The sequence below is a fragment of the Callorhinus ursinus genome, unplaced genomic scaffold, assembly GCF_003265705.2.
Source record: "Callorhinus ursinus isolate GAN/ISIS: 27379988/994484 unplaced genomic scaffold, GSC_fseal_2.0 scaffold10, whole genome shotgun sequence".
Lineage (NCBI taxonomy): Eukaryota > Metazoa > Chordata > Mammalia > Carnivora > Otariidae > Callorhinus > Callorhinus ursinus.
In genome coordinates, this window is record NW_027397072.1 from 12741628 (window position 1) to 12751588 (window position 9961).

The window sequence follows — 9961 nt, forward strand, 5'->3', positions numbered from 1 at the left end:
ACCTTCTCTGGGACATGGGTGCTAAGGTCCGGCAAGGGTAAGAGTAGAATAAAGAGAAAAGGTTGGGGAAGGGAGTATTCCAGCCAAGGGAGATGCCCTGTGCTAGGACATGCAAACGGGATGTGGAGGGTATATCTTGATAGAGGAGAGATGTGGCCATGGAGGTGAAATTGAGAAAGTCCACTAAGGTCCCCTGGGGAGTGTCTAAAAGTGCAGGCAGGAGAGTTTGGGGTTCCTCCTGTAAACGAGAGGAGACATCAATGGTTTCTGAGCAAGGTGACTTGGCTTAGTTCAAGTTCTTTTTTTTTTTTTTGAGATTTTATTTATTTATTTGAGATAGAGAAAGAGGGAGAGAGAGCACACAGGCAGGGGATACAGGCAGAGGGAGAGGGAGAAGCAGACTCCCCACTGGGCTCGATCCCAGGGCCCCGGGATCATGACCTGAGCAGAAGGCAGACGCTTAACCGACTGAGCCACCCAGGTGCCACTTAATTCAAGTTCTTAAGATTGCAGGACTGATGGCGTCATTTGAAGTTCCTCTCACTCACATGTCTGGTGCCTGAGTACAAAGACTCAAACATCGGGGGCCCAAACAGCTGCGCCTACGTCATCTTCTCTGGTCTTCTCGGACTCAGGTCTGTGATGATTAGGGTGGCCCTCAGCGAAGCTCAGAGGATGATTTACCTTGAAGCTAATGGCACTGAATCTTCAGGGCCCCTCATCTACAGGGGCAGAGCCTTTCCAAGGCATTTCTACTGTGTAAGGTCCAGGCCCCACTACAGGAAGGCTCTTTCCTTCAATCTTTCTTGCACGGGAAGCTGGATTAGTGCTCTAGAAATTCAACTAGATGCTTGCTACTCTCCAATTTGCTATAAGTATCAGGATGCTGCCTACAAAGGTCACAAACTCAAATACCTTCAGGCTAGGCAGGCAACACAAAGGTGTGAAGTGGCCTCAAATAGGACACCTGTGGAAGATGGAGTTTTAGGTAAAAAAATGCCCTAAAGGAATCCACATTCACTTTTTTTTTTTTTTTTTTTTTTAACACTCGATACCAGCCAACAGTTGCTTTGGATCAGATTTAGCTTGTAGGAGGTGGTGATTTGGTGAACTTAACCTAGATGGGAAAAAAACCACCTTCCCATTCAATATTCCCCCTGCAGCCTGCCTTCTCCAACCTTCTGCCCACAACCACCCTGTCAGCGCGGTAGGAGTTGTTGAAATCTGCCAGATGGGACTTTTGCTTCCTTCCTCCTTGATCCTGGTTCTGCTTTCTTTTTGCTCGATCACTTTCTCACCTGCTGTCCTGGGCCAGCTCAGATCTCCGTGTCTCCTAGAAGCTCCCCTGGACTCCAGGATCGGTGTGGTTGATCAACATAACCAATTCATCATGGAGCCTCCGGGGTATGTCCTCTGTGTGTGTTTGTGTGTGTGTGTGTTGGGGGGTGGTAGAGGAAGAGAGAGAGAGAGAGAGAGAGAGAAGGAGGGAGAATCCTAAGCAGGCTCCACACCCAGCCTGATGTGAGGCTCAGTCTCACAACCCTGGAATCATGACCTGAGCTGATATCAAGAGTCAGACACTTCACCAACTGAGCCGCCCAGGCGCCCTGGGGGTGCTCCTCCGTTGTAGTCTTGAGATGCCAAGAAAAAAATTTTTTTTTTCTGCCTCACCCTTCTCTCCACAATGAGAGTGGGAGCTCCCTGAGGTCAGGGGCTTTGGTTTTATTAAGTCTCCATTCCCCCACTCTTCTAAGGCCCGGCCACAAAGCCTGGCTCATAATAGATGTCAGTAAACCTCACAATTTGATTGATGTTCTTTGGCTGAGTGATTTTTAAGTATCATTTCCAGTTTCATTAGGAACATGATCTGAAAACATCAAGATAGTTTTATCAGTTGCTTTTATGAATTGGGCTTTGGGTTGAAGTTGTTTTGTTTACATCATATCCTTGACATTGCTTTGCTGTCTGACCCAGCCGGTCCGCGGAGCCCTTTGGCTGAGCCTGCAGCTTCTCTGATCACTTGTGTCCTTTGGCGCCTGTGTTCCTCACCGGGTCTTACCCAGGGCAGAGCATCTTTGTAGGCACCCAGTGTTTTTGGATTTGTTGATCTGCTTATAAGCAGGGAAACTTGGGTTCATGCCCAATTGTAAAGGTATGTTAATTATCTTCCGGAAAGAATTCAGACTGCCAGCCCTTGGAAAGCATCTGAGCCTCTGAGGGGGGCTCCAGGTCATGTCCTTCTGGGACCTCTGTGGAAGATACAGCTCGTGGAAAAGTTCTGAGCCTTGCTGGTCCTCCGGGGGTGTGGGCCTAAGGGAGGCTTTGGGGTGGCCTTTTGATGCTGAGAAGGCTAGATGTCAGGGCTGGGAGGTCATTGAGCTCGTGTAGACCTGGGAAAACCCAGTCCTAGCAAGAGGAAATGACATTAGTCACTCATTTACTCAGCAGCCGAGAATCTACAGAGGACAGAGAGACCGGTGGCTTCTGACTCATGGACTTTGCTTCGAGAGCTGAGAGACCAGTAGAAAACAGGTTGCAAGTCCTGCAAAGAACACAGAATGCTGTCCTGTGACACAGCGTCCAGATTCAAGGGGGCAGACAGCTGCTGCAAACAACAGCTCATCAGTGAAGGCAACCCTGAGAAGGAGACCTTTGAGGTGAGGCCTGAACGGGGAAGGAGGAAGGTCGGGTAAGGAACAGAGAAGAGCGTTCCAGGCAGAGGAATGGCACACGTGAATACTCTGAGCCAGGACGGGGCATGGAGAATTCTAGGACGGTGGATGGAACTTGGTGAACAAGGGGTAGAGAGGGAGGAGCCAAAATGGGAGCAGCAGGAAGGAGATAGATTGGGCAAGCCTTTGTAGGCCAACAAAATGAGTTTGGATTTGGGTTTTAAACGCGGTGCGCAGCTATTGGAAGGTTTTGAGCATGGAACTGATATTTTAAAAGAATCTGCATCAACAACTACCGATATACTGTCTGGTGACTAACGTAATACAATAAAATAAAGAATAAGAAATAAATAAAAGAATCAGATTCCTTTGGGGGAGAATGGAGTCAGGTGGCCCATGGGAGGCTGTTGCAATTGTCCAATAAGAGACGATGGGGCGAGGCAGATGGGCAGATCCCGGGGGACAGAACTGACAAGACTGGATGCAGTTTTGTGTGGGGGGGAAAGGAAAGAATCAGAACGACTGATCTTTTGACTTGAGCAGTTGGGTGGGCAGTGGCATGCTGACTAAAATGGGAGAGATCAGAGGAAGAACAGATGATGGAAGAGGAGGCCATCATTTTAGGTCTAGGAACACGTTAGCTTGAGGTACCTATCGGCTATCCGAGAGGAGATGTCAAGTAGGCAGTTGCACATATGAACCAGAAACTTAGGAGAGGGCCTTAGCTGAAGAAAGGGGTTAGGACCCTGCGGCAGGGAAGGCAATTAGCTTTTCAGTATTTATTTCTCTCATTTTCTTAGTAAGAAGAACTGCAGTCAGCTTATACATTACATCCCTCAGCTTCCTTTATACCTAGGCATGGCTGTGTTTTGACCATTGAAATATAGTCACAGGGAATGATCCTTAAAAATATCCTTGCGATCTTTCCCCTTCCTCCATCTTGATAGTTGGAACCTGTCTGCGATGGCTGGTGCCCTGGCAGTGACCCTGGGTCAGGAGGATGGAGACCATATCTTGGATAGGGTGAAGGAGGAAGATAGACAAAGCCCACCTCTTGGATCACTGTGTTGCCTGTATTATATCAGCATTTCTTTTATATAGGGGAAAAGTGAACTTTTAACTTTCTTAAAGTTTATTTTCAAATTAACATACGGTGTAATCGATCTTTTGGGGAGTGTAAAGTTCAAAGAATTTTAGCACATGTATAGATTTGTGTAACCACCAACACAATGAGGATGCAGCATGGCTCCTTCACCCCAGACAACCTTCCTGGGCTAGATCATTGCCCTGATCTGTTCTCCATCACTATAATTTTGTCTTTTTGGAAAGTGTCATATGAAGGGAATCACACAGTGTGTCAGCTTTTCCAGACTGACTTTTCACTCAGCAGAATGCACGTAACATGGTTGCTGTGCGAACCAATAGCTCATTCTTGTTCATTCCCAAGTACTACCCCATCGTCTGCAACGCAACGGTTGTGTTTTCTACCTTGAAGGACATCTGACTTGTTTCCAGTTTTAAGTGATTATGGAGAGAGCTGCTAAAAACATACATGTAGAGGTGCTTACATGAATTTACGTTTTTCTTTCCCTAGGGTGAGTATCTAGGAGTGGGATTTCTGGTTTGTGTGGTGAGTATACGTTTGACTCTAAGAAACTGTCAAACTGTTTTCTGGAATGCCGGGATCACTCTGCATTCCCACTAGCAAAGCAAGAGAGTCATTTGCTCCATATCCTCCTCAGCACTTGATAATGCCAGGATTTTGTATTTTAGCTGTTCTCATGGGTATGCAGTGTTACCCCCCATCATGGTTTATTTTTTCTTTAAAGATTTTATTTATTTGAGAGAGAGGGAGAGAGAGAGAGCATGAGCAGAAGGGAGGGGCAGAGGGAGAGGGAGAAGCAAACTCCCTGCTGAGCAGGGAGCCCGAGATGCGGGGCTCGATCCCAGGACTCTGAGACCATGACCTGAGCTGAAGGCAGAGCCTTAACCGACTGAGCCACCCAGGTGCCCCAAGGGTGGTAAGTTTTATTCAGAAAATAACATTGGTGATGTGATGGCAAGTATCTGGGCCGGGTGGCTCAGAGGTGGCCTCTGGGAGCAGACCTTTTCTCCTTAGCACACCGTCACCTTGCGTAGGCCCTATACTCAGAGCTGGCTTCACAGCCCTCAACCAGCCTGGTCACACAGGCCCCTCACTCCAAAGGGCCCACCTTTGTCTATTATTCTGCTGCCATCTTGAAATTCCTCCTTTTTGAACGAGGCATCCCACATTTTTATTTTGCAGTATGTCCTGCAAAGTATGTAGCTGGGCTTGCCCACACACTGTGTCCAAGCAGCAAAACAGACAGAAGTAGGGACCGAATTCAACCATCTTTATATACCATCGGCTGCCCTGGCGCACAAACTGGATCGCTTATTTTGATCGCACAAACACAAATCCTGAAGATGCACTCACCTACAAAAATTCATAAGACAAATAGTCCGTCCAGACTTGTTGGGTGGAAACTGCTCTGACCATACTTTATTGTCCCTCTTTTATGTCCCCAAGTCTCTTTTGCTGGGTTAGATTTTTCCCTACCAGAATTACAAGCCCCCAGTTCATAAACACAACAAATGTTTGCCATTGCTGGGGGTGCAGATGAATTCTGTCACTAGAAGCCCATTACAAGAATGTTGTATCAGACAAAATGCCAGTCATGTTTCTTATTTATTGACATTTTATCCTCGTTAGGACTCCGTTTAGAGATGTGGGAACTGCAGCCCAGAGAGGCTATGTAATGTTTACCAAATCATACTGCTAGTAAGTGAGGGAAATCCTCTCTGGCTTCAGTACCGGAGGGGGAGGAGTGGTCTTTCTGATGCGATTTGTTTGAATTCTGATTTTTCTCTGTTGGAGAGGAGGCATGGCTATTTTGGACGTCTTTAATCATCTTCTGGATCTCATAGGCAACAATTCCTAAGAAAGCTATCGTTCCCCTTCATGATACATCGAACATCTCTGTTCTGTTGCTAAGTGTGATTGTTCTATCAAGAGTTTCAACTATCTCCTAGTGGAATGTCTGAAGGAGCGCCATTATCCCTTCAAGTGATGGATATCCATATGAAGAAAGCTATTCATGAAGTTGGGAGTCTCCTTTTCTGCTCGGAAAATGAAGCTTTGTATATTTTTCTGTTTTGGCTCATAACTGCTCTCGAAGAGGGAGGAATCGGGCAGAAGTGACGGGGCCTTAGGTATTCCGGAAAGCGGAAGCAGGCCGCACTGGGCCACGTACTGGCCCGCCCCGCCCTGCCCTTCACCCAGATTCCTCCCTGCTCCCCAGGCTCTTTTGGAAACTGGCTTCCGGAGCCTGACACATGTTTCTTTGTCTGGCCCCAGCTGTTAGAATCTGTCTTCATTCATTAAGCAGGAAGGGAGTTCTCAGAAGGGCTTCTGCAGTCTGATGTCAGGGAGCAGCCATGCTTAGACCACAGCAATTTCAAATTAGAGATGTCAAAATAAGCCAGGGGACCGTCACTGAGCACCGCCATGCCCCCGGCAGGTGCTGGACGCTTCTCCCTGGCCTAATCTGTACTGCCCACGAGAAGGGGCAGGGTGCGCATCATTGTCTTCCTTTTACAGAAAAGGAAACCGAGGCTCAGAAGTTTGTTGGGAGTCTCAGAGCTCAGGCGGGAGTTGAGCCCAGTTTGGCAGGACTCCAAAGTTCCCCGAGCACTCGGCTCACAGCTAACACACCCACAGAAAGCTACAGCCATCTTCCCTGCTCGGAAAAAGCCAAGGGCTCGTCTTTAGGAAATAAACACGCATCTTGGGGGTGGGGGGAATGCTGGTTCTCCCCCAGGCAGGCTCCCACCCCCGGGGCCCTGGCTCACCTCTCCGCTGGGAGGAGCCCCCGCGCTCAGCCCAGTGTGGAGGGGCTGCATTGTCACCGATAATTGTACAGACCCATTCATCAGCGGGAATCTTATTTCAAACAGCTCTCCGACTCTAATGGCACGAAAAGCGTGAACTAAGCACAGTTTAATGAATTCTGATCTCACAGACAGAGGCTGCCTGATCAGGGACAAGGGTGCTCACACACGAGGCTGGAGAAAGTGCTGGGGCCTGAGAAGCAGGGATGCATTCAAATGATCCCCTCGTTCCTTCAAGATGGATAATCTGGTTTTTAGCAAATTTGTCGGAGACGTCCGTTTTCACCGTGACTCGCCCTCCTCTTTCTGGGAAAGTGTACCTTTTAACCCAGAGAACAATAAAGCCCTGTGATCTCATTTGGGCCAACGGAAGGAAATGAGCCGCTTCACTTTGGGCCTAAAAACGGTACCCCAAATTCTTGTAGATGTTTATGGGAAATCTTAAACATCTTAGAAAACCCATATGCACGGTCTAGTCACCCTGTGGTCTTCGAGAAAAAGCAGGGGGAGTTATCATCATTTGAATTCCAAAACAAGACGCACATGGCAGGAGAACTGAACAAGCCTCATCTTCCTCCTGCCGGAGAGCCCAGTCCGTCCTGAGACCACCTTGCACCTTCTCGGTGCTGCATGAAGGAGAAAGTGAGGGTAACAGCCAGAGATGGCATCGGTGGGGTCTGCCCAGGGCCGGGGCCATACCAGGAAATCGGCAAGGTTCTGCCCCATGCATCACCTCATTTACTCCCTACAGCTGCTGCGCGGGCAGGAAAGTCGCCTTCGTTTCATAGGTGAGGCTACCATGAGACGGCCCAGAGAGGGGAGGCGACTGGCACGGGGTCACACGGCTACAGAGCGCAGGGTGAGAGCCCGTCCCCATGTCCCAAGTGGACCCCTGACATTCAAGGCAAGCCTCCTCCCCTCTCCGAGTCGCAGCTGTCCATATGTAAAATGAGAAGGCAGGGCTGTCTGAACGCTAGACAGCTTTCACCAACAGTGGTTTCTGTGTCCTAGAAGCGCCTGTCTTCTTCTGGGAGTGGAAAGTGCAGGCTTTATTCCTCGCAGAGGGGTGGGGACAGGGGCAGCTGGGGAGGCAGGAGCAGAGTTCAGTTTTCGCTTCATCCTTCCATGTGCTCAGCACCTCTGTTTCCAGCCTTGGCTTCAGAGCTTGGAACTCAAATGACAGGGACACTGTCCCTGTTTGTGAGGGGCTCACAGGCCTCTAGAGAAAAGAGACACATTAAAAATAAAACCACTGGACGTCAGAGCAGATGCTCCCACAGGGACGGGCCTGGAGAGGAGGTGCTTCCACAGGGACAGGCCCCGGGCAGGAGGTGCTCCCTCAAGGACGGGCCCGGGGAGGAGGTGCTCCCTCAGGGATGGGCCCGGGGAGTTGTGGGAACAGAGCTGGCAGAGCAACTACCTCTGACTGACCCTGAGTAAGTCATTTAAATGATTTGGGGCCCGAGTGTCCTCATCTTTAAAATGGAATACTAACTTCACAGAGTGGCAGGGAGTGTACTCAGCCCATGGTGGTCGTGTTAGGAATCCGGTGAGTAGTGCAGGGATCTGAGGAGGGTTGTGGATCCTTCTAGGCCACATCAGCCTGAACCGTTCCCCATCCTTTCCCCAACAGGCCAGCCAGCAAGAAGCCTTTGGGAGGCCCTGTGCTTGGACGGAGCATCCTCTGTCATCCATTCCCTGTTCCTCCCTGATGGGCTCCCTGCACGTTTCCCTCTGGCCTTCTCCCCAGGCGGCTACCAGCTAGGACTGGCTAAAAGCTGGAGCTCCGGAGTCGGACACATACCGGCGCCAATCCAGCATTGCGTCACGGCTAGATGTTCGACCTGCCCAAAGCTGTTTGGTCTCTCTGGGCCTCCGTTTCCTCCTCTTGGAGGAGAGGTAATGAGAACACTTCCTGTGTAGCGGCTGTGGGGAGGGAGAGTGAGGGGACCCATGCACAGCACTGAGCTGGGGCCCGGCCGCAGTGGGTGCTAAGTAAGGGCCACCTTTCCCGGCTCCCTCTCCCCGCCTCCCCTTTCTCTCTTCTCCCACCTGCCCCTCTTCTCCCTCCGCCCCTCCGCCTCCTCATGTTTCTTATTAAAGGCAAGGACAAGTGCGGCAGAATTCTCACTCTGGACTCACCTTGCTGAGTTTTGCACATGCTCAGATGGGGTCCCCAGAACCACGTTCAGGGTTGGGAGCCCACATTTGTTCTATCTATCCAGAGGCCCGAAGACAGACCTGCAGGCATCCTGGAGGCATGCCAAGGTGGGTTTAAATCCCTATCAGCAGTGTGATCGTGGGCAAATCACTTACCCTCTCTGAGCCTGAGCTGCCCCCGTGGTAAGACAGGGATAATGACACCTTACTCACAGGCTTGCTGTGAAGAGCAAATGAGATCATCTAATGGACACTACTTTCTCTTCCCTGTCTGGAGACTCAGTGCCTGCCCTGTAGAGCACACATTGGGTTGTAAATGTGTCACCCTGTCCCCAACTAATACTGCCACGTCCAGGAGAGGTCTGGCTGCTTCCAGTGAGAGTCCTCCTCCAGGACAGCACCTCTCTGTGGCCTCTCTGCTCGTTTGTTCCACACAGGGGGACGCCGGGTCTGAGGAGCCTGGCTTCTCAAGGATAACATGGCTAAAAGTGACATGGTTTGCTATGGGGTAAGGCTGTGTCTTTAGAGAATACCTCCCCGACAATCCCTTTATCTTGTGGGCATCTCCCCTCTGTTCCATGAGTTAGGCATTTGGTAATAATAGAGATGGCAGTGATAATAATATCTAACACATACTAAAGCTTATCACGTGCCAGGCATGGGGCTGAGCGTATCACTGACGGGACGGGGAAGTGGGCTCACAAGGGTGGCTGCGAACTTTCCATGTTACACGAAGACTCGGAGGCTCTGAGATAAGCAGAAACCCAGCTGCTCACACCAGCTAGAGCTGGGGACTCTGGCCGGCTCTGGCTTTCATCCAGCCTTCTCTTCTCTGGTGATGCTCTGTGGGCTTTCTCAGGTAAAGGAGAAAAAACAGATAGAGGACCTGAGCTGGGGATAAGCTGAAAAGTTTTACTCTCTGGTATCTGGATACCCCTTACGATTTATTTGTCATTTGTCTTCCTGAATGCTGTCTTAGGATCCGTGTCAGCAAGAATTCAGCATCCCGGGGTCAATGTGAACTCAGTCCACCACCCACTATGTCTCATGGGTGCTCACTGTGATCTACGCCCTCCCTGAGACCCACGTCCCCCTTGTGATCCATGTCCTCCTTCTGATCCACATCCTCTGCATGATCCACATTCTCCCCAGGATCTACGTCTTCCCCATGATCTACGTCTTCCCCAGGATCCGCGTTCTCCCCAGGATCTACGTCT

General features: G+C 50.0%; 1 long non-coding RNA gene across 1 annotated transcript; it reads left to right on the top strand.

The window, feature by feature from the left end:
* Nucleotides 1-2466: 2466 nt before the first annotated feature.
* On the top strand, nucleotides 2467-9953 carry LOC141373479 (uncharacterized). The gene is made up of 3 exons (XR_012379539.1): nucleotides 2467-2657; nucleotides 8218-8483; nucleotides 9724-9953. It is a non-coding gene; the product is annotated as an uncharacterized lncRNA (long non-coding RNA).
* Nucleotides 9954-9961: the final 8 nt, after the last annotated feature.